Genomic DNA, 25,626 nt, shown 5'->3' with positions numbered 1-25,626 from the left:
CGAGAGAAAGAGTTCCCCACTCCTAGTGGAATGCAAACAACGTACACATGCCGTACGTGTCATACTAATTGACAATCTTTGTCAAGATTGGTGCTAACAGCGTGCAGGACTGCAGGTGGGAGGTTGGCGAGATTTGTTCCGGGCTCCATTCACCAAATCCCATCGTTTGATTACCACCCTCTGCGGATGCTGGTCACTTTTGGATGGATCATGGAAAAGCCACAACGGCTCATAATGGTTGCCGTGCGGGATTGCGCCCGTTTCCGTGGCATCTGAACCTGAACAACGGCTGCGGACAGTTAAACCCCGAGGATGGAAACACTCACGCCTTTGGAGGCTGTCCCGTCAGTAGCCTCACACAAGAGCGTTGGGCTTTGACATTGCCAGCAGAGAAGGTTTTTGTTCTCTTTGGCCAGCGCCAGAACGACAGAGCTTCTGTGCGCGTGGAAGGACGTCTGAACCAGCGGTGGTGATCAGGGTTCCCCTGTTTCGGTTGCACCCCCCTTTCTCGAAACTATCTTTTAAGTTCAACTTCTAACGCTAACAAGATTATAATAGCATCAATTGCAGTGCGTAGTCCAATGCTCATATGTGTGAAAAGGGTCAACATTTTCAAAAACAAAACCAAAACAAATTTTCTTCTTCTCAAACACACATCCAAATGAGCATCACCTTGTATTAGAGAGAAAAAGGTCAAGACGACGCCAAATACAAACAACAAAGGCCAAAGGGCCATAAGCAGACAACGAAAGCCTAGAGCCTACCGTAACAAAGAAAAAAACAGAGAAAGGAAATAAAAACAGCCTTCAACGGATTCCTGATGGTGATGCATCAAAGTCACTTCTCAGCAGCAGTGGCGGATCCAGGACCCAGGCGGGGGGGGGGGGCGGGAAACTTCGTTCAGTGGAGCATATTGTGCATTGTATCAACATTGTAGCAGCACTGTAGCAGCCTGGGGCCCTGGGCTTTGCCCAATCCTGGCTCCGCCCCTGCTCATCAGTTCCAACTTCCACAGACGAATATCATAAAGCCCTTCTTTCGAGTTAAGAACACACAGAACAATTTATACCATCTCTGAAGAATTTATCTGTATTCGATGTCAGAGTGTGACCAAGCCAAACAGCATCAAAATAGTGGCAATGAAACAAAAAAACTGGGCCCAGAGTTGGCTCTGATCGTCAGACAGAGGTTTGCATTCTGCAAATGAGCTATACAACAGTCTACTTGATAACCTCGAAAAATAGAACTTCAGGCTGGAGCTTGCAGTCCTTGAAGCGTTCTAGCAAATGCTCCCAACTATCTTCTCTCTGCATGCAGGAAGTTCACACCAACAAATCAGCAAGTTAAGAATAAAATGGCTACAAGAAAGAATACAGGGCCTTGATCAACACCCAGGAGTCACGAGTAACTTACCTCGACAGTCTCGAAGCCATATATGACCCACTTGTCCTCGCCGCGAGCAAAGCAGACATAGCGGTCGTCAGCATAGCAGATCTGCAAGAGTTTGGATTGCAAGCTAGCATAAGATGGATGCTCAATTGCACTGCATTTGCAAGGAGTGACTATGCTTGCATATGTAAGCAGGCAAATTAAGTAACCAGAGCACTAAACCAACCTTGCAATAGGCCTGTACTAATACTCAAAGCAACAGAAGAGTAAACACACACACACACACACACACACACACAGAGAGAGAGAGAGAGAGAGGGAGGGAGAGACAGAGAGAGAGGGAGAGAGAGAGAGAGAGAGAGAGAGAGAGAGAGAGAGAGAAGTGTGCAGATAAAAGGTTACTCCAGCAGATGTTCTGCAACCACTCCATGTGATTTGATGAGGCCATTTCCTATTCGCTATAAAGGGAAGGAAAATAATGCAAAATATACTTCTGAGAGCAGCAGACTTTAAAAGGTCTAACCAGTTTACCTACATATGATACTTCTTCAACCGTTCAATCAATGGAACGTTTATAAAAAGAACTCAGCGACGTAAGGATCACACAAGCTATTGATTCTTGCTGAAATTCTTCTGTCGAGTCTTCTAAATATCTTGATATAAGAGAAGTAGGCAGGAAAAAATATGCCACAGATAGGACCATTCGAAAACTTGCAAATATCTCTCCAATTCCAAGTACGAACCAACTCAGATATGATGTATCATAGTTTAAACCTTCTATCCACTTCTTTAGAAATAGCAGCAAAATGCCTTGTCAATGTAACCTAGGCAATTTGAACCAGGTGACAACGCCATTTAACCATGATCCATTTTGTTCCACAAAAATAAGAACCTTGCTTCAGTCTTAGAACAATACCAACTTGGCCTCCAGTAACAGTCAAGGAACAGTAAATAATTAGCAACACAACTTACAAAAGGTCATGAACGTCAACCAATACAGATAGCTCATTGCTTTTTCTCATTTCAGGATTACCTTAACATGAGAATTAAATGATAAAAGTATTTGTTCAGTTCCATTAACAATTCAATTTAGGAAAATAGAATAGTTTGCTGTGCACGTACCATGGATGTGACAGCATACATAGCTGCAGAATGAGCACTTCTGCAAAAGAACTCAGTGTCAAGGGGAGACGTGATGCTAGCCAGAACTTCAGATAGTGTGTCCTGGCTTTCACTGCCACCCAGCCAGTTCAAAACTGCCAACATGATGAATATTTGTTGGTGTAAACTACTGCAAGCTATGATGTATGAATAAAATAAAAGCCAACTTATAATTTGAGACAATTAGCGTTACCTATTGTAAAGAAGTGTGGTGTGTTTGAAAGAAAAAGATCAATATTCTGCAGACTTCCACAATGGTCGCATTTGTTGTCCTCGCGGAACTGTTCATCCAATAGAACCGGAAGCTCTGCAAAGGACTTGATCTGTACAAGGACAATTAAAACCTCTAGTCAATATTTCCTACTTTCTAGAATGCTCTTGCGTCAATATCCACCTATACAATGTTGGCTAGGCAGAAAACTATTGCATACAGCATACCTTTGCTGTTTGAGGTGAACCGGCATCAAGTTTATGGAAAAGTGTGGTATACAGGTATTCACCGGAAGACTTCCCACAGCTACAGCTGATTTGAGCATCGAATTTGATCCCAAAAAGATAATGTGTTGGGCATATGCAATCTCCGCACGTGATTCGGTTCACTACATGTCTCTCGGTCTCCTTGTTTTCTCTAAAACGCGAACAAGTTTCTGACATATGCAATTCAATGAGAATTGTGGCCACAATCTCAGAAGCAAAAGTTTTCCCAACCTGCGGAATTGATTCACCAGGAATTCAGGATTACTAATTGCGTGCATGATCATATAGGACAGACGCAGAATGCAGTTGTTTTTAGGTCAATACTTTACACACAACATAAAAGAAACACAACAGCGATGCAAAACACAACAGAGCTTACAATAACAACATACTCCCTCCCTAAAGAAATAATAGAGCGTTTAGATCACTACTTTAGTGCATATACTTGGTATAAATATTCAGCATGCATAAATATACAGTAAATAACAAGAAAAAACAATTAATTCTGGTATGAACTAGGACTGTTTCCCTCTGGAGTGTAAGATACCGCATCTATGTTTTGTTCAAAACAGTTGCAGACCTCCAAAATGACCACAAAATAAGAAATGAACACATGCAAATAAAATAAATTGAAGGTAGCATCAGCACCGAACTGGATTACATACTCTGCTTTCACGTTGTAATCTAATTTCAATTAATTTTTGTTTAAACGGTCTTGCAAATATATGCAATGGTGATTAAGGTCTAACCTTTTCATAAAAAGTGCCGCAATCTGCAACTCTGCAGAGAAGAGTCTTCATGTAAGTCAGTACAACATCGGTTAAGTGGTGGTCGTTTTTCTCCCAAGAAGAGAAGATTTCATAAAATTGCTGTGCAATGCAGGGATTATCAACTGACGGTATCCATACAAGTGGCCCCATCAGAAGTTTATCTCTGAAATGCCTCAGATTGCACAATGACTGCACACATACAAAGGAAATTATAGGCTGGTTTTTCAGATTGCCCAATGACAGGAAGACATACATAGGAAATTATAGGCTGGTTGTTAAAAGATCACATGACCAGATGCGAGTGTCTCTTACCTGTATGATTACACTCAAGATAGACAATTCTTTATCAGCATTGTTCTTGTTGGAAACAGTAACGCTTTGTTGAGAACTGGAGGTGCTTGCCATTTCCTTGACAGATTGGCCAGAAATTCCTGTATTATGAAATTGTAAGAAGTATTAGTGACATAACATAGCATATTTTATATTGTAAAACTGAGAGCATGCAATAACATATTTGTTAATTCAAAAAAGTATTTTCCAAGAGGTTAGACTGAATGGAAGTTTTCCTTTGGAACTGAGTGCAAAGTGGCCTATAGGAAAAGAGGACATCCTAAGAATTCAAATCCTACATACCAGATAACTTCTCATAGAATATTACACTGTAAAAAACCCTCTAATATAGTAGTACTCAAAATTCGTAAGGATGGAAATCCTAATAAACTACATAGAAATTCCTCTGAATCAAGGAGGCATAAAACAAGCAGGCTAGGGCAATGCCAGGTTTAGATCGTTGAGATATAACTAAATTATTTGTTACGACAGCAGAAGAACAAAAGGCTCCTGGAAAAGTCAATGTGACATGAGGTAATACAAATTCATTGGGCAGCAGGAATTTTACCGCATATAATATCAATATTGGCATCAGCAAATCCAAGACGCCTGGTACCAGGATGATTTAGATAAAAAGGAATCCGTTTCTTCAATTCTATCTGCAAAGATGGTTATCAGTTAGCACACAATATGGGCAGTTGAGCGAACATATGGGCATATATAACTATAAAAACTAATCACGGCAGATGTTAACGGACCCATTGGTATGATCTTGCAAGGGGAAGAATGATTTCACGATAGTCCACAACAGTAACTTGAAGAAACTTTAGCCACAATTTCTCTATTCGAGAACAGCACTCCTGAAACTGCAATCAACAAGCAAGCCAATCATTAGTCTGATAAACATCACTATAAGCAGAACAGTGAACTAAGGAAGAATGCTAAATTGAAACCATGCCATATGTATAAGTGCTAGACCTTAGTGCTAAGTGTATCTTTAGGCAACATCCTCAGCTTCTCCCTGATGCTCCCAAGGATCTCAGATCCTTCTCTGCATTTCCTTTGTCGCATTTCAGTGAAGGGCTCTGCCTGTATTCCAACAGATGGTGAAAGCAGCAAGGATTCAAACATATCCTGCACCCTTGGTAAAAGGAAGGTGTCAGACTGGCGGCTGAGAGTTATCCCAACCAACGAGTGATCATCCTGTGATGTATTCTCATAATATACTGGATCTATAAGTGACTGCAGCTTCCCCCAGAGCTCATCTCGGTGCTTGCTGCATATGTGTTGCCAGAGCGAACTAGTGTCTGAAACTTCTTGCCATCACAACGGGAATTGAGGCAAATCCAAGAACTCCATGACTCCTGATTCTTGAGAAAGCGCGTTGCATCAGAAATGGTCTTTGCTGCCGACTTGTCGATTCCATCATAGTGCGCATGCAGCGTATCAACCGTCACTGATACAACGCGTTGGCCCTGCGGTGCATTCTTCATGGAGGACCAGTATAGTGCAGCCACAACTATGATCTGCTTGAGCAAGACACGGAGCTGCTTCTTGACATAAGATACTCTGGCATCAGAATCTGCCCCAAGAGCAGCCATGGGAGGTATGTCATCCCACTTGGGGTCATTCGGCGTCTCGATGCGAAGTGCCCGGCGGCACTCTCTCTCCGCAGCATCAAAGTTATCCAGGACGAACAAGAGCTTGGCGTGGAACAAGGCAACCATGAGCGAGTGGTCGAAGTTTTCTGCCGCTTGAGACACGGTGGTGAGCGCGCGGCGCAGAAGCTGCTTCTTGTCCATTGCCGGATCGAGGGCACGGACTGGTGCCAAGTCGATGTACGCGCGGAGTATCTGGGCGCGCGGCGAGTAGGGGTAGGTCTCGGCGAGAAGCCTTGCACGGTCTCGCGCTTCATCGGCGGCAGGCCCGCCGAGATTGCTGGCGTCCAGCAACTTGGCGGCCTCCAATGGCAGAATCCTGTGGTTGATTCTTTCCGCGAAGCGCTCCATCGAGATGCTGGCGCTCTTCACGGCATCGCGCCTTCTCTCCTTCATGCTTGAGTCCCCGCTCATGTCGTACACCACGTTGTACAGCGCCGGGTCGGCTTGGTCGTTGTTGGCGACCGTGTCGAGCATGCGGAGAAACTCCTTCTGCGCGTCCTCGAAGCGACGGCAGTCGGCGAGCGCGTCGGCGTGGTCGGCGTTGGTGACGACGCAGCTGGGGGCGAGCCGCGCAGCGGCGGAGAAGGCGTCGAGGGCGGCCTGGCGGTGGTACTTCTCCAGCGCGGACGCGTTCTCGTCGTCGTCTTCGTCGTCGCTGTGGACGCCCCTGTCGTTCCGCGCCACGAGGAAGGCGTGGCGGTGGATCAAGCCGGCGAGGTTGAGAGCGACCGCGGAGCCCGGGTGCACGGCGGCGAGCACTACGGCGCGGGCCACCGCAGCCTCGTGCTGGCCGTCGTAGTGGAGGTTTAAAATCTCCCGGGCCTCGTTGCGGATGGAAGCGGCCTCCGCGGCCTCGTGGTTCGCCATCGCCGGGGCGCTCGGAGAAGTTGCCCGGCTGGCGTGGAAACCCGGGGAGATGCGCGCGAGGTGTTCGCCGAATTGCCGCAGAGCGCGAGCGGGAGCGGGAGGGGGGAGCGTGGCGTTGGGCTTGAGGCCTAGGGTTTGGGTGGAGGAGGCGAGTTGCGGGCGGAAACGGGAGGGGAGGTGGAATGTGGGATTGACGAGGCGGCGGTTTTGAGTTGGTGAAGCGTGCACGGGGAGGAGGAGGAGGAGGAGGTATTTATATTCAGCGTCGGGAAGAAGACGGGTGGTGGACTTGACGACTCCTGGAAGACCAGATCATCAGGAACAGCAAGAGTGCCGGTGATCGAAGCGGGAGCCGCTGCAGTTTGCTAGGCCAACTCATTTTTTTTTTTCTAAAACAGGGAAAGGCCCGAAGGACCTGGATGCTCCATTTGTATTGACCAAAAAGGGTTTTCGTCATCTTTATTATATTATAAAGCAACATCACTGACAACAAATTCAGTATTCAAAGAGTTCAAGATTCAAAATGCGAGAACGAAAAATAATAGAGTCATGCTGGGGCACAACATAACAAACCCCTACATAAATCAGTAAAGCTAGTCAGGGAGGCGGTGGAGTCGGGGGACCGAGATGCGAGGCGGTGGAACGAACCCCGACGATGATCATGTCGATGTTGTCCTGATAGCGCCGCTTACTAAGTGGCCCCATAGCTATAAGAAGCCACGCATTTTGTATATCGCGTCACTCACACGAAATGAAATCACATGTTCAATCACAACTTATTGCGAATGTTCCATAGAATCCAGATAAGGATGCCCACGACCACCCAAAGGGAGGGCCACATGGTTGGTTGAAAATCAAGGACCTCACGAAATATACCCGGGAGATTGTCATGAAACCATTTGCCACCCACAACCTCCCGAAGACAGCTCCAGAGGAATCAAGCCGCGGGGCAAGAGAAGAATATGTGGTTGGAGTCCTCTGGGTCCAGTTGCCATAGGGGATATCCTCTACTCCCGAAGGAAGGTGGCTACGGACCAGTTGCCATGGGAATATCTTCTTCAAAGGCAATTTTATCTCCCACGGGAGATTTAGTTCCTCCAGCCCTGGGGTGGCCACGATGGCTTTATAGAGAACAAACTATTCGGTTAAAGTTGCCAGCTAACCGAGTCTTGTTCAAGGGTGGGTGAGTGTAGAGATACACACTCAAGCAAATCCTCCCATTGGCCCCGTTCCGGGGGGACAAATGTGTGTATAAAGCTAATGTTGCCAAGGTTGGCCAGGGTGGCATCCACCAAAATGTTGGGTGTCGTGCAATTGCTGAAAAGCAGTTGGAACCGCGCGGCGAATGGTTGTTGGCCCGACCAACGATCAAGCCAGAACAGGGTGTTGGTTCCAAAGCCAACAGAGATGGAGGAGCACACAATATTATAAAGCAACATCACCGACAACAAATTCAGCATCCAAAGAGTTCAAGATTCAAAATGCGAGAAGGAAAAATAATAGAGTTTTGCTGGGGCACAACATAACAAACCCCTACATAAATCAGTAAAGCTAGTCAGGCACCGGGGAGGCGGTGGAGTCGGGGGAGCGAGATGCGAGGCGGTGGAACGAAGCCCGACGATGATCCTGTCGATGTTGTCCTGATAGCGCCGCTGGGTAAGTGACCTCATAGCTATAAGAAGCCACACATTTTGTATATCGCGTCACTCACATGAAATGGAATCACATGTTCAATCACAACTTATTGCGAATGTTCCATAGAATCCAGGTAAGGGTGCCCACGACCACCCAAAGGGAGTGAAGGAAATATGCCCTAGAGGCAATAATTAAGTTGGTATTTATATTTCCTTATATCATGATAAATGTTTATTATTCATGCTAGAATTGTATTAACCGGAAACTTAGTACATGTGTGAATACATAAACAAAACAGAGTGTCCCTAGTATGCCTCTACTTGAGTAGCTCGTTAATCAAAGATGGTTATGTTTCCTGACCATAGACATGTGTTGTAATTTGATGAATGGGATTACATCATTAGAGAATGATGTGATGGACAAGACCCATCCATTATCTTAGCATAATGATCGTTTATTTCTATAGCTATTGCTTTCATCATGACTTATACATGTTCCTCTGACTATGAGATTATGCAACTCCTGAATACCGGAGGAACACCTTGTGTGCTATCGAACGTCACAACGTAACTGGGTGATTATAAAGATGCTCTATAGATGTCTCAGAAGGTGTTTGTTGGGTTGACATAGATCGAGATTAGGATTTGTCACTCCATGTATCGGAGAGGTATCTCTAGGCCCTCTCGATAATGCACATCACTATAGGCCTTGCAAGCAATGTGACTAATGAGTTAGTCACGGGATGATGCATTACAGAACGAGTAAAGAGACTTGCTGGTAACGAGATTGAACTAGGTATGATGATACCGACGATCGAATCTCGGGTAAGTAACATACCGATGACAAAGGGAACAACGTATGTTGTTATGCGGTTTGACCGATAAAGATCTTCGTAGAATATGTAGGAGCTAATATGAGAATCCAGGTTCCTCTATTGGTTATTGACCTAAGATGTGTCTCGATCATGTCTACATAGTTCTGGAACCCGTAGGGTCCGCACACTTAACGTTCGATGACAATTTGTATTATGAGTTTCGTGTTTTGATGAACCGAAGTTTGTTCGGAGTCCCGGATGAGATCACAGACATGACGAGGAGTCTCGAAATGGTCGTGACATAAAGATCTATATATTGGAAGGTTATATTCGGACACCAGAATGGTTTCGAAGTGTTTCGGGTATTTTCTGGAGTACCGGGAGGTTACCGGAACCCCCCGGGAGAGTAATGGGCCTTAATGGGCTTTAGGGGAAAGGAGAGAGGGGCTTCAAGGGGTGGCTGCGCGCCCCATGGGCTGGTCCGAATTGGACTAGGAGGGGGCAGCACCCCCCTCCTTCCTTCTTCCCTCCTTCCCCTTACCTCCTTCTCCTAGTTGGAATAGGAAAGAGGGGGGGGGGGCGAATCCTACTTGGACCGGGAGTCCAAGTAGGACTCCTCCCTATGGCGCGCCCCCTATGGCCGGCCTCATCTCCTCACCCCTTTATATACATGGGAGGGGCACCCCAAAGGCACACCAATGTTTCTCTTAGCCATGTGCGGTGCCCCCCTCCACAGTTACACACCTCGGTCATATCGTCGTAGTGCTTAGGCGAAGCCCTGCGCCGGTGAACTTCATCATCACCGTCACCACGTCGTCGTGCTGACGGAACTCTCCCTCGACCTCAACTAGATCAAGAGTTCGAGGGACGTCACCGAGCTGAACGTGTGCTGATCGCGGAGGTGTCGTACGTTCGGTACTTGGATCGGTTGATCTCAAAGACCTTCTACTACATCAACCGCGTTACTAAACGCTTCCGATTTCGGTCTATAAGGGTACGTGGACACACTCTCCCCTCTCGTTGCCATGCATCTCCTAGATAGATCTTGCGTGATCGTAGGAAATTTTTGAAATACTGCGTTCCCCAACAGTGGCATCCGAGCCAGGTCTATGCGTAGATGTTATTTGCACGAGTAGAACACAAAGAGTTGTGGGCGATAATAGTCGTACTGCTTACCAGCAACTTCTTAGTTTGATTTGGCGGTATTGTTAGATGAAGCGGCCCGGACCGACATTACATGACCACGTTCATGAGACTGGTTGTACCGACGTGCTTTGCACACAGGTGACTGGTGGGTGTCTGTTTGTCCAACTTTAGTTGAATCGAGTTTGACTACGCCCGGTCCTTGTTGAAGGTTAAAATAGCACACTTGAGGAAAAATCGTTGTGGTTTTGATGCATAGGTAAGAACGATTCTTGCTAGAAGCCCGTAGCAGCCACATAAAACTTGCAACAACAAAGTAGAGGACGTCTAACTTGTTTTTGCAGGGCATGTTGTGATGTGATATGGTCAAGACGTGATGAGATATAAATTGTTGTATGAGATGGTCATGTTTTGTTAAAGTTATCGGCAATTGGCAGGAGCCTTATGGTTGTCTCTTTACTGCATAAGATGCAAGCACCATATAATTGCTTTACTTTATTGCTATGCGATAGCAATAGTTGCAAAAGCAATAGTTAGCGAGACAACCATGTGACGACACGTTGACAGAGATCAAGATGATGGAGATCATGTTGTCATGCCGGTGATGATGGAGATCATGACGGTGCTTTGGAGATGGAGATCAAAGGCACAAGATGATGATGGCCATATCATGTCACATATTTTGATTGCATGTGATGTTTATCCTTTATGCATCTTATTTTGCTTAGTACGGCGGTAGCATTATAATATGATCCCTCACTAAATTTCAAGGTATAAGTGTTCTCCCTGAGTATGCACCGTTGCTATAGTTCGTCGTGCCGAGACACCACGTGATGATCGGGTGTGATAAGCTCTACGTTCACATACAACGGGTGCAAGCCAGTTTTGCACACGCGGAATACTCGGGTTAAACTTGACGAGCCTAGCATATGCAGATATGGCCTCGAAACACTGAGACCGAAAGGTCGAACGTGAATCATATAGTAGATATGATCAACATAGAGATGTTCACCATTGAAAACTACTCCATCTCACGTGATGATCGAACATGGTTTAGTTGATATGGATCACGTGATCATTTAGATGACTAGAGGGATGTCTATCTAAGTGCGAGTTCTTAAGTAATATGATTAATTGAACTTTAATTTATCATGAACTTAGTCCTGATAGTATTTGCAAATTATGTTGTAGATCAATAGCTCGCGTTATAGCTCCCCTATGTTTTGATATGCTCCTAGAGAAAACTAAGTTGAAAGATGATAGTAGCAATGATGAGGACTAGGTCCGTGATCTGAGGATTATCCTCGTTGCTGCACAAAAGAATTATGTCCTTGATGCACCGCTAGGTGATAGACCTATTGCAGGAGCAGATGCAGACGTTATGAACGTTTGGCAAGCTCGGTATGATGACTACTTGATAGTTTAGTGCGCCATGCTTTACGGCTTAGAACCGAGACTTCAAAAACGTTTTTGAACGCCATGGAGCATATAAGATGTTCCAAGAGCTGAAATTGGTATTTCAGACTCATGCCCGAGTTAAGAGGTATGAGACCTCTGACAAGTACTTTGCCTACAAGATGGAGGAGAATAGCTCAACTAGTGAGCATGTGCTCAGAATGTCTAAGTACTACAATCGCTTGAATCAAGTGGGAGTTAATCTTCCAGATAAGATAGTGATTGATAGAGTTCTCTAGTCACTATCACCAAGTTACTGGAACTTTTTGATGAACTATAATATGCAAGGGATGACGAAAACGATTCCCGAGCTCTTCGCGATGCTAAAATCGGTGAAGGTAGAAATCAATAAAGAGCATCAAGTGTTGATGGTTAACAAGACCAATAGTTTCAAGAAAAGGGGCAAAGGAAAAGAAAGGGAACTTCAAGAAAGAATGACAAGCAAGTTGCCACTCCCATGAAGAAGCCCAAAGCTAGACCCAAGCCTGAAAGTGAGTGCTTCTACTGCAAAGGAAATGGTCACTGGAAGCGGAACTGCCCCAAATACTTGGCGGATAAGAAGGATGGCAAAGTGAACAAAAGTATATATGATACACATGTTATTGATGTGTACTTTACCAGTATTCATAGTTGCCCCTGGATATTTGATACTGGTTCAGTTTCTATGGTTATTAACTTGAAACAGGAGTTATAAAATGAACATAGACTAGTTGAGGGCAAGGTGACGATGTGTGTTGGAAGTGATTCCAAGATTGATAAGATCACCAGCATACACTCCCTTTACCTCCGGGATTAGTGTTGAACCTAAAATAAATGTTATTTGGTGTTTGCGTTGATCATGTTTATTGCAATACGGTTATTCATTTAAGTCAAAGAATAATTGTTATTCTGTTTACATGAATAAAACCTTTTGTGGTCATACACCCAAGGTGAATGGTTTATTGAATCTCGATTGTAGTGATACACATATTCATAATTTTGAAGCCAAAAGATGCAAGGTTAATAATGAGAGTGCAACTTATTTGTGGCACTGCCGTTTAGGTCATATTGGCATAAAGCGCATGAAGAAACTCCATGCTAGTGGGCTTTTGGAATCACTTCATGCTTGCGAACCATGTCTCATGGGCAAGATGACTAAGACTCCGTTCTCCAGAACAATGGAGCGAGCCACTGACTTATTGGAAATAATACATACCGATGTATGCGGTCCGATGAGTGTTGAGGCTCGCGGCAGGTATCATTATTTTCCGACCTTCACAGATGATTTGAGCAGATATGGGTATATCTACTTAATGAAACATAAGTCTGAAACATTTGAAAAGTTCAAAGAATTTCAGAGTGAAGTGGAAAATCATCGTAACAAGAAAATAAAGTTTCTACAATCTCATCGTGGAGGTGAATATTTGAGTTATGAGTTTGGTCTTCATTTGAAACAATGTGGAATAGTTTCACAACTCACGCCACCTGGAACACCACAGCGTAATGGTGTGTCCGAATGTCGTAACCGCACTTTATTAGATATGGTTGTTGGGGAACGTAGCAATAATTCAAAAAATTTCCTACGTGTCACCAAGATCAATCTAGGAGATGCTAGCAATGAGAGAGAGGGAGTGCATCTTCATACCCTTGAAGATCGCTAAGCGGAAGCGTTGCAAGAACGCGGTTGGTGGAGTCGTACACGCAGCGATTCAGATCACGGTCGATTCCGATCTAAGCGCCGAACAACGGCGCCTCCGCCTTCAACACACGTATAACCCGGGGACGTCTCCTCCTTGTTGATCCAGCAAGGGGAGAGGAGAAGTTGAGGAAGAACTCCGAGAGCACGACGGCGTGGTGGTGATGGAGCTCGTGGTTCTCCAGCAGAGCTTCGCCAAGCGTGACGGAGGAGGAGGTGTTGGAGAGTGGGAGGGCTGCGCTAGGGGAAGGTTACGGCTACCCTCCCACCCCCACTATATATAAGGGCAAGGAAGAGGGGGCCGGCCCACCCTAGATGGATCTAGAGGGGAGGCGGCGGCCAAGGGGAGGCTTGCGCCCCTTGGGGGGCGCCCCCTCTAGGGTTTCCCCAAACCCTAGGCGCATGGGCCATAGGGGTGAGTTGGCGCCCAGCCCACCTAGGGGCTGGTTCCCCTCTATATTCAGCCCATAGGGCCCTCCGGGGCAGGTGGACCCTCCTGGTGGATCCCCGGAACCCCTTCGGTGGTCCCGGTACAATATCGGTAACTGAGGGAGTCCTGGATTAGGGGGTGTCCGGATGGCCGGACTATACCTTCAGCCGGACTCCTGGACTATGAAGATACAAGATTGAAGACTTCGTCCCATGTCCGGAAGGGACTTTCCTTGGTGTGGAAGGCAAGCTTGGCGATACGGATATACAGATCTCCTACCATTGTAACCGACTCTATGTAACCCTAACCCTACCCAGTGTCTATATAAACTGGAGGGTTTTAGTCCGTAGGACAACATACACATCAACAATCATACCATAGGCTAGCTTCTAGGGTTTAGCCTCCTCAATCTCGTGGTAGATCTACTCTTGTACTACCCATATCATCAATATTAATCAAGCAGGATGTAGGGTTTTACCTCCATCGAGAGGGCCCGAACCTGGGTAAAACTTCGTGTCCCTTGCCTCCTGTTACCATCCAGCCTAGACGCACAGTTCGGGACCCCCGACCCGAGATCCGCCGGTTTTGACACCGACATTGGTGCTTTCATTGAGAGTTCCTCTGTGTCGTCGCCGTCAGGCTCGATGGCTCCAACGATCATCAACAACGATGCAGTCTAGGGTGAGACCTTCCTCCCCGGACAGATCTTCGTCTTCGGCGGCTTCGCACTGCGGGCCAATTCATTTGGCCATCTGGAGCAGATCGAAAGCTACGCCCCTGGCCGTCAGGTTAGGTTGGGAAGTTTAAACTACACGGCTGACATCCGCGGGGACTTGATCTTCGACGGATTCGAGCCACTGCCGAGCGTGCCGCACTGTCCCGACGAGCATGATCTAGCTCTGCCGCCGAACAGTGCCCTGGAGGCCGCACCCGCATCGGCTCCGATCCTTAATTCAGAGCCAACTGCGCCGATCGAGGATGGGCGGTTGGACGCCGCCTCGGGGGCTGCGATCGCAACGGCGATTGAGCCGAACACCAGCCCCGTACTGTGCGAGACTCGTGACTCCAAGGAGTCGGACTCCTCTCCGGACTCCGAACCCTCCACGCCCCTGCCGATCGAATCTGATTGGGCGCCGATCATGGAGTTCACTGCCGCGGACATCTTTCAGCACTCGCCTTTCGGCGATATTCTGAAGACACTGAAGTCTCTCTCTTTATCAGGAGAGCCCTGGCCGGACTACGGTCAGCAAGGTTGGGATTCGAACGATGAAGAAATTCAAAGCCCAACCACCACCCACTTTGTAGCCACTGTCGACAACTTAACCGACATGCTCGACTTTGACTCCGAAGACATCGACGGTATGGACGCCGATGAAGGAGACGATGAAGAACCAGCGCCTATCAGGCCCTGGAAAGCCACCTCGTCATATGACATATACATGGTGGACACCCCAAAAGAGGGAGATGGCGATGGAACAGCGGAGGATGACCCCTCCAAGAAACAGCCTAAGCGCCAGCGTCAGCGGCGCCGCTCAAAATGCCGCCAAAACAAACACGGGGATTCCAGCACGGGAGATAATAATACTCCGGAAAGTGCCGAAGAAAACCCCCTCCAGCAAGATTTAGCACAGGAGGATGGAGAAACCAACCCTCATGAGAGAGCGACAGACAGAGAGGTCGAGGACGATAATTATATGCCTCCCTCCGAAGACGAGGCAAGCCTCGATGACGACGAATTCGTCATGCCAGAGGATCCCGTCGAGCAAGAGCGTTTTCAACGCAGGCTTATGGCCACGGGAAGAAGCCTCAAGAAAAAACAGCAACAACTAAGAGCTGATCAAGATTTGCTGGTCGACAGATGGACTGAAGTCCTTGCGGCCGAAGAGAATATACTCGAACGCCCCTCCAAGAGCTACCCAAAGCGCAGGTTGCTACCCCGATTAGAGGAGGAAGCACTTGATGCGGCCGACCGACCACCTTGTGGCCGCGACAGAGAGGCCTCTCGGCCCTCCACTCAAGCCGCACCCCGTACCAAGGCATAGGAATATGCGCCGGACTTACGAGACATGTTGGAGGACAAGGCAAGGCAAACAAGATCGATATACGGATCGCGTGGGCGCCCCACGGCTCGAGACGGTAACCGACACACTGACCACAAATTCGGCAGGGCCGAACACAGTAGACAAGGCTCATTGGAGCTATGTCATGATATAGCCCAGTACAGAGGCGCCGCACACCCACTATGCTTTACAGACGAAATAATGGACCATCAAATCCCCGAGGGTTTCAAACCCGTAAATATCAAATCATATGATGGCACAACAGATCCCGTGGTATGGATCGAGGATTATCTCCTTCATATCCACATGGCCCGCGGTGATGATTTCCACGCCATCAAATATCTCCCACTCAAGCTTAAAGGACCAGCTCGGCATTGGCTTAACAGCTTGCCAACAGGATCAATCAGTTGTTGGGAGGACCTGGAAGCCGCATTCCTCGACAATTTCCAGGGCACTTATGTGCGACCCCCAGACACCGATGACCTAAGTCACGTAATTCAGCAGCCAGATGAATCGGCCAGGCAATTCTGGACACGGTTCCTAATAAAGAAAAATCAAATAGTCAAATGTCCGGACGCTGAGGCCCTAGAAGCCTTCAAGCACAATATCCGTGACGAGTGGCTGGCCCGGCACCTTGGACGGGAAAAGCCGAAATCTATGGCAGCACTCACGACACTCATGACCCGCTTTTGCGCGGGAGAAGACAGCTGGCTTGCTCGTAGCAACAATATGACCAAGAACCCTGGTAATTCGGATACCAGGGACAGTAGTGGCAGGTCGCGTCGCAACAAGCAGAAGCACCGCATTAACGGCGACAATGCAGAGGATACGGCAGTTAATGCCGGATTCAGAGGCTCTAAATCCGGTCAGCGGAAAAATCCATTCAAAAGGAATCCTAGGGGCCGGTCCAGTTTGGACCTAATACTCGACCGCTTATGCCAGATACATGGCACCCCTGAAAAGCCGGCCAATCACACCAACAGGGATTGTTGGGTGTTCAAGCAGGCAGGCAAGCTAAATGCCGAAAATGAAGACAAGGGGTTGCATAGCGATGACGATGAGGAGCCCCGCCCGCCGAACAATAGTGGACAGAAGGGTTTTCCCCCACAAGTGCGGACGGTGAACATGATATACGCAACCCACACCCCCAAGAGGGAGCGGAAGCGCGCGTTAAGGGACGTATACGCGATAGAGCCAGTCGCCCCAAAGTTCAACCCATGGTCCTCCTGCCCGATCACCTTTGATCGAAGGGACCATCCCACTAGCACCCGTCACAGCGGATTCGCCGCATTGGTTCTAGACCCAATTATTGATGGATTTCATCTCACTAGAGTCCTTATGGACGGCGGCAGCAGCCTGAACCTGCTTTACCAGGATACAGTGTGGAAAATGGGCATAGATCCCTCGAGGATTAAGCCCACCAAAACGACCTTTAAAGGCGTAATACCAGGTGTAGAGGCCAACTATACAGGCTCAGTCACACTTGAAGTGGTCTTCGGATCTCCGGATAATTTCCGAAGCGAGGAGTTAATCTTCGACATAGTCCCATTCCGCAGTGGCTATCACGCACTGCTCGGGCGAACCGCATTCGCTAAATTCAATGCGGTACCGCATTACGCATACCTTAAGCTCAAGATGCCAGGCCCTCAAGGAGTAATTACGGTCAATGGAAACACCGAACGCTCCCTTCGAACGGAGGAGCACACGGCGGCCCTTGCAGCGGAAGTACAAAGCAGCCTATCCAGGCAGTTCTCCAGTCCGGCCACTAAACGACCGGACACCGTCAAGCGCGCCCGGAGTAACCTACAACAAGACCGCCTGGCACGATCCGAGCAGGCGTAGCAATGCGGCCCCAACCCCAACCCTCGCAATAAGGCGACGCTAGTACTTCGCGTACATAACTACGCTCTAGAGATACCATGGGCACAGGGGGAGGGGCACCTTCACGGCACGCCCAAAACACGGCTTAAACTGTACCAGGGGCTGCCGATTTTTTAATTTTCTCTTACTTTCAGGACTCCATCCTTCGGAAGGCCTGTTCGGCAGTTCAATTGCCGCACAAACGATGCAAGAACCAGGGAAGCAGACAAGCCATGCCGCATTACGGAACTCCCAGGTGGTCTCTATCACGAGCAGTATACCTGTTTTGCATACTATTCCGCAGCTTGCCCCTGGAGCGGACATGTTAAATAGTCCAACCTTTTCGCTTATCGCATTATTTGTATCGTTTTGCTTTGATCGCAGCTCTCCTTTTTAATAAACAATGCATAGCTTTCGTCTATTTTTGCATTACCTTATATATATATGTTCCTTAACGACATGTTGCACCCGTACACATTGGTACGGCCAAAATACGCCAGGGGCTTTAGTACCCCTCAATATGGTGTGAGAAGTCCGAACACTTTAACAAGTGCGGCACCCCGAGCTTATAGCATTATATGCATCGGCTCCGAATCATGTCTTGGGTCAATAGTTGGGTTTGCCCGGCTCCTATGTTTTGGTGCCTTACGTTCCGCTATATCGGCTAAGGTAGCACTAAGAGAACCACTGCGATTGTGCCCCGGTTGAGCTGGGTCGAGCACCTCAGTGGAGAAAGCTAAAACTAACTGTCATGATGAAGCGAGAGCTGGTCGCTGTTTGAGAGGTTTTTTCGAGTCCTTAAAGACTTATGCCGCTTAGGGCGAGGAGCCGGCTCTGTCTGGCCAAGGCGTGGATAGCGCCCCGAACTCGGTCTTCCGAATACCAGGGGCTTCGCCGAAATTTAAAATTATAGAATTCTATGGCTAAGTGAGAGTGTTCACGCATTATAGTCTGATTGCCTTGTTCGTTGGGCTGAGCGCCTCCCTCGAAGGACCCAAACATGGGAAAAAGAGCGCTCAGGTTTATCCCCGAACACCCCAGCACTAGCGGCATGGGGGCAGAAGCCGACGACTCGCCATCTCTCAGAATTGATAAACAGCCGCACAGAAGGTAATATTTTAAATCCAAACAGCATTGCTTAGCACATATGAACAAGTTTTCAGCGCACAGGACAAAACGAGCGAGTTTTACTCAAAAATTACATCCATAGAACATTCATCCGCCACAAGGCGGGCACCCTTCAGAACATCCTTATAATAATTCTCGGGCTTGCGATGCTCTTTCCCCGGCGGTGGCCCGTCCTTCACAAGCTTCTCAGCATCCAGCTTACCCCAGTGCACCTTAGCACGGGCAAGGGCCCTACGGGCACCTTCAATACATACGGAGCACTTGATGACTTCAAGCCTTGGACAGGCCTCCACCAGCTGCCGCACCAGCCCGAAATAGCTCCCAGGAAGAGCCTCTCTAGGCCACAGCCAAACTATGAGGCCCTTCATGGCCTGTTCGGCCGCCTTGTGGAGCTCGACCAGTTGCTTCAGCTGGTCGCTCAGGGGCACGGGGTGTCCGGCCTCATCATACTGAGACCAGAACACCTTCTCCGTCGAGCTGCCCTCCTCGGCTCGATAGAATGCGGCAGCATCAGACACACTCCGAGGAAGATCTGCGAACGCGCCTGGAGAACTCCGGATTCGGGTAAGTAACAAGTAACTCACGCTTATGTGTTTGCTTTGCATAAAGAATGCCTTACCCGCCGCTATCTTCTTCACCTCATCCAACTCCTAGAGGGTCTTCTGGGATTCGGCCTTGGCAGACTTGGCGCTTTCAATAGCTGCCGCGAGCTCGGACGCTCGCGTCTTTGGGTCAAGCTCCAAACTCTCATGTTTTTCCATGAGAGCCTAGAGCTCTTACCGCACCTTGCCAACCACGGCCTCATACTTTTCTCGCTCAGTGCGCTCCGCGGCCGACTTCTTCTCGGCCTCGAGCAGCGCTTGCTTCAGGGTCGCCACCTCAGACGTGGCCCCTACAATAGCCACGATAATCCTGTCATTTTTTGCAATTGCACCTTTTTATATATATGTAATTTAAAACAAGGTATTTCTTACCTTCATTGTCCTCGAGCTGCTTCTTGGCACGCCCGAGCTCTTGCACGGACCGCTCGAGGTTCTGCCTTAGCGTGTCCACTTCCGCAGTCAGTGCGGCGGACGCAAGCATCGAAGCCTGCATACGCATATTGACTCCTTTTTGTTAGACTCCTGCGAATTTTATTTGATCCTCTATTCGGCTTTTCTTCCCGAACGCCAAACAGAGCATCAGGGGCTATTGTCTATGCGGTAATATTATTTACGCATTCTTTACTTACCTCAAAGCCTGTTAAAAGGCTTGTACAAGCTTCAGTTAGTCCGCTCTTGGCGGACTGAACCTTCTGGACCACCGCACTCATAATGGTGCGGTGCCCCTCGTCGATGGAGGCGCCTTGGAGCGCCTCCAACAGATTGTCCGGCGCCTCCGGTTGGACGGAGGTCACCGGCACGGTGGGCTTGCTCCTCTTGGAAGGAGGTCCCTCGCCGGACTCTGGAACCCTTGAAGGTTTCAGAGTGGTGTCCGGCCCAGAGCCGGACTTGGAGCCCTGGGGGGTTTCATCCCCTTTACTCCTGGAGTCCGGGAGGTCGCCTTGCGGTGCCTCCAGGACCACCTCCTCCCGGATTGGAACCTGTTGGGACAACACTTCGGTGTCATCCGCAGGGCAGGGGGAGGAAGCCGTCGGAAGCGAGTTCACATCCGACGAGTCCAGTGAGCCGCCCGATGACGCGTCGAGCCGGTCTTTGGGTGGGCTGCATAAACATATTCGACATAAGGGAAAGCTGTACAATAAACAAATACTATGAATTACTCCGGTATCCGGATACTTACAATTTCGCCAGGGGCTTGGCCCTGGGCGGCCACTCCTCTTCACCGTCGTCGGCGTTGGTGGAGTAGTCCGGAGGAAGGGTTCTCCCCTTCTTGGACCCTTCGACCTCCCAGTTGGGGCGGCCTTCCTTTTCTTCCCTTCCCCCGCTGGAGGGGGAAGGGTTTCTTCTTCCTCCTCGTCTTCACGGGAGGAGTGCGCCTCGGAACCGTCGGATGATGGATCCGACACCTCCTGGCGCCGGGCACTCTTTCGAGTCCCCGCGGCCTTTTTTGCGGCCTTCTTCTCCGGCACCACATAGGGTGCCGGAACCAGCAGCTTTGCCAAGTGGGCATCGGCTGGGTCTTCGGGCAAAGGTGTCGGACAGTCGATCCATCCGGACTTCGCCTGCCAATCCTGTCAAAGGTAAGGGAGCTTAGATCCCGCACAGAGTTAAACTATGAAAAACTAGTGCCCTATAAAAGGTACAAAAAACTTACTGCGCTAGCGTGACGCTGCACGCTGAATCCGCGATCCTCGGTAGCGGATGCGGGAGCCTCGGCGCCTTTGAAAAGCACCTTCCAGGCATCTTCGTACGTCGTGTCAAAGAGCCTGCTCAGAGTTTGGTGCCGCGCCGGATCGAACTCCCACAGGTTGAAAGCCCGTTGTTGACACGGGAGGATCAAGCGGATGAGCATAACTTGGACTACGTTGACAAGCCTGAGCTTCTTGTTCACCAGGGATTGGATGCATGTTTGTAGTCCGGTCACCTCCTTTTTGCTGCCCCACGACAGGCCCGTCTCTTTCCAGGACGTGAGCCTCGTTGGGGGTCCGGACCGGAACTCGGGGGCTGCGACCCACTTAGGTTCGCGCAGCTCGGTGATGTAAAACCACCCCGATTGCCACCCCTTTAGGGTCTCTACAAAGGAGCCCTCGAGCCATAGGAAGTTGGCCATCTTTCCCACCATGGCGCCTCCGCACTCCGCTTGGTTGCCGCGCACCACCTTCGGCTTGACGTTGAAAGTCTTGAGCCATAGGCCGAAATGGGGGCGGATGCGGAGGAAAGCCTCGCACACGATGATAAACACCGAGATGTTGAGGACAAAATTCGGGGCCAGATCGTGGAAATCCAGGCCGTAGTAGAACATGAGCCCCCGGACAAATGGATGGAGAGGGAAACCCAGTCCGCGGAGGAAATGGGGGAGGAACACCACCCTCTCATGGGGCCTAGGGGTGGGGATGAGCTGCCCCTCTTCGGGAAGCCGGTGCGCGATGTCGTTAGACAAGTATCCGTCCTTCCTTAGTTTTTTGATGTGCCCCTCCGTAACAGAGGAAGCCATCCACTTGCCTCCCGCTCCGGACATGGCTGGAGAAGGTTGAGGTGGGGAGTGCGGACTTGGGCGCTGGAGCTCGAGTGCGCGAGAATGGATAAGCAAAGGAGGAAGAAGGCGTAGGTAAAAAGGTGGATCCTTATCCCCTTATATGGGTGGACACAACTACGTGTCCCCACCAGCCTGGTAAAACTCGCTTATCTCCCAAGCGCCGTAATCAATGGCGCGGTTGGGTTACCCACGCCCGTATTGATGAGAATCCCGGAATAAGGGACACGATCTCTGCTTTAACAAGACGTGCCAAGGAAACCGCCTCGCATGACGCGCTGAGGTGGGATAATGAAACGACTCGGATAAAGGCTTGGCCGTGGTGTGTCACGCTACAGAATACGTCAGCAGATTAGATTTGTGTAAATATTATTCTCTCTATGGCAATATGTGGAAACTTATTTTGCAGAGCCAGACACTATCTTTGTCTTCAAAATCTTCTATGAAGTACTTGGAGGAGGAACCCGCCTTGCAATGCCGAAGACAATCTGCGTGCCGGACTCGTCATCATTGAAGCCTGGTTCAGGGGCTACTGAGGGAGTCCTGGATTAGGGGGTGTCCGGATGGCCGGACTATACCTTCAGCCGGACTCCTGGACTATGAAGATACAAGATTGAAGACTTCGTCCCATGTCCGGAAGGGACTTTCCTTGGCGTGGAAGGCAAGCTTGGCGATACGGATATGCAGATCTCCTACCATTGTAACCGACTCTATGTAACCCTAACCCTACCCGGTGTCTATATAAACCAGAGGGTTTTAGTCTGTAGGACAACATACACATCAACAATCATACCATAGGCTAGCTTCTAGGGTTTAGCCTCCTCGATCTCGTGGTAGATCTACTCTTGTACTACCCATATCATCAATATTAATCAAGCAGGACGTAGGGTTTTACCTCCATCGAGAGGGCCCGAACCTGGGTAAAACTTCGTGTCCCTTGCCTCCTGTTACCATCCGGCCTAGACGCACAGTTCGGGACCCCCTACCCGAGATCCGCCGGTTTTGACACCGACAGTAACCCCCGAACACTTCCGGCGACCGAATAAGGACTTCCCATATATAAATCTTCATCTCCGGACCATTCCGAAACACCTCGTGACGTCTGAGATCTCATCCAGGACTCCGAACAACCTTTGGTAACCACATAATATTTCCCATAACAACTCTAGCATCACCGAACCTTAAGTGTGTAGACCCTACGGGTTCGGGAACCATGCAGACATGACCGAGACATCTCTCCGGCCAATAACCAACAACGGGATCTGGATACCCATGTTGGCTCCCACATGTTCCACGATGATCTCATCGGATGAACCACGATATCAGGGATTTAATCAATCCCGTATACAATTCCCTTTGTCCATCGGTATGTTACTTGCCCGAGATTCGAACGTCGGTATCTCTATACCTCATTCAATCTCGTTACCGGCAAGTCTCTTTACTCGTTCCGTAAAGCATGATCCCGTGGATAAATCCTTTGTCACATTGAGCTCGTTATGATGATGCATTGTTGAGTGGGCCCAGAGATACCTCTCCGTCATACGGAGTGACAAATCCCAGTCTCGATTCGTGCCAACCCAACATATACTTTCGGAGATACCTGTAGTGCACCTTTATAGCCACCCAGTTATGTTGTGACGTTTGGTACACCCAAAGCATTTCTACGTTATCCAGGAGTTGCATAATCTCATGGTATAAGGAAATGATACTTGACATTAGAAAAGCTTTAGCAAACGAACTACACGATCTTGTGCTACGCTTAGGATTGGGTCTTGTCCATCAGATCATTCTCCTAATGATGTGATCCTGTTATCAATGACATCCAATGTCCATGGTCAGGAAACCATGACCATCTATTGATCAACGAGCTAGTCAACTAGAGGCTTACTAGGGACATATTACGATCTATGTATTCACACATGTATTACAGTTTCCGGTTAATACAATTATAGCATGAACAATAGACAATTATCATGAACACAGAAATATAATAATAACCACTTTATTATTGCCTCTAGGGCATATTTCCAACAGTCTCCCACTTGCACTAGAGTCAATAATCTAGTTACATTGTGATGAATCGAACACCCATAGATTTCTGGTGTTGGTCATGTTTTGCTCGTGGAAGAGGTTTAGTCAACGGATCTACGACATTCAGATCCTTATGCACTTCACAAATATCTATGTCTCCATCCTGAATATATTCACGAATGGAGTTGAAGCGGCACTTGATATGCCTAGTCTTCTTGTGAAACCTGGGATCCTTGGCAATGGCAATAGCTCCGGTGTTGTCATAGAAGAGAGTCATCGGGCCCGCCGCATTGGGAATAACTCCTAGGTCGGTGATGAACTCCTTCATCCAGACTACTTCATGTGCTGCCTCTGAGGCTGCTATGTACTCCGCTTCACATGTAGATCCCGCCACGACGCTTTGCTTGCAACTGCACCAGCTGACTGCCCCACCATTCAAAATGTACATGTATCCAGTTTGTGACTTGGAGTCATCCAAATCTGTGCGACGAGCTCTTCGTCACCTCCATAAACGAGAAACATATCCTTAGTCCTTTTCAGGTACTTTAGGATATTCTTGACCGATGTCCAGTGTTCCATGTCAAGATTACTTTGGTACCTCCCTACCAAACTTATGGCAAGTTTCACATCAGGTCTGGTACACAACATGGCATACATAATAGACCCTATGGCTGAGGCATAGGGGATGACACTCATCTTTTCTCTATCTTCTGCCGAGGTCGGGCATTGAGCCGTGCTCAATTTCACACCTTGTAATACAGGCAAGAACCCCTTCTTGGACTGATCCATATTGAAGTTCTTCAATATCTTGTCAAGGTATGTGCTTTGTGAAAGACCAATGAGGCGTCTCGATATATCTCTATAGATCTTGATGCCTAATATGTAAGCAGCTTCTCCAAGGTCCTTCATTGAAAAACACTTATTCAAGTAGGCCTTTATGCTTTCCAAAAATTCTATATCATTTCCCATCAATAGTATGTCATCCACATATAATATGAGGAATGCTACAGAGCTCCCACTCACTTTCTTGTAAACACAGTCTTCTCCATAAGTCTGCGTAAACCCAAATGCTTTGATCATCTCATCAAAGCGAATGTTCCAACTCCGAGATGCTTGCACCAGCCCATAGATTGAGTGTTGGAGCTTGCATACCTTGTCAGCATTCTTAGGATCGACAAAACCTTCCGGCTGCACCATATACAATTCTTCCTTAAGGAAACGATTAAGGAATGTCGTTTTGACGTCCATTTGCCATATCTCATAATCATAGAATGCGGCAATTGCTAACATGATTCGGATGGACTTCAGCTTCGCTACGGGTGAGAAGGTCTCATCATAGTCAACCCCTTGAACTTGTCGATAACCCTTAGCGACAAGCCGAGCCTTATAGATGGTCATGTTAACATCCGCGTCAGTATTCTTCTTAAAGATCCATTTATTTTCTATGGCTTGCCGATCATCGGGCAAGTCTGTCAAAGTCCATACTTCGTTTTCATACATGGATCTTATCTTGGATTTCATGGCTTCAAGCCATTTGTTGGAATCTGGGCCCGCCATCGCTTCTTCATATTTCGAAGGTTCAGCGTTGTCTAACGACATGATTTC

General features: G+C 48.3%; 1 non-coding gene across 1 annotated transcript; it reads right to left on the bottom strand.

Annotated features, from left to right (window-relative positions):
• Window positions 1-1,043: 1,043 nt before the first annotated feature.
• LOC125506835 (uncharacterized) lies at window positions 1,044-7,011 on the bottom strand. Its single transcript, XR_015604099.1, has 11 exons — window positions 5,106-7,011; window positions 4,886-4,993; window positions 4,696-4,786; window positions 4,110-4,228; window positions 3,777-3,986; window positions 2,989-3,258; window positions 2,744-2,873; window positions 2,508-2,645; window positions 1,921-2,356; window positions 1,414-1,494; window positions 1,044-1,307 (listed from the first exon to the last, which is right to left on the bottom strand). It is a non-coding gene; the product is annotated as an uncharacterized LOC125506835 (transcript).
• Between the last annotated feature and the right edge of the window lie 18,615 nt (window positions 7,012-25,626).

Source organism: Triticum urartu, chromosome 5A, assembly GCF_056163025.1.
Source record: "Triticum urartu cultivar PI428250 chromosome 5A, HENAU_Tu73, whole genome shotgun sequence".
Classification (NCBI taxonomy): Eukaryota; Viridiplantae; Streptophyta; class Magnoliopsida; order Poales; family Poaceae; genus Triticum; species Triticum urartu.
This window is presented reverse-complemented; position numbering and strand designations above follow the sequence as displayed.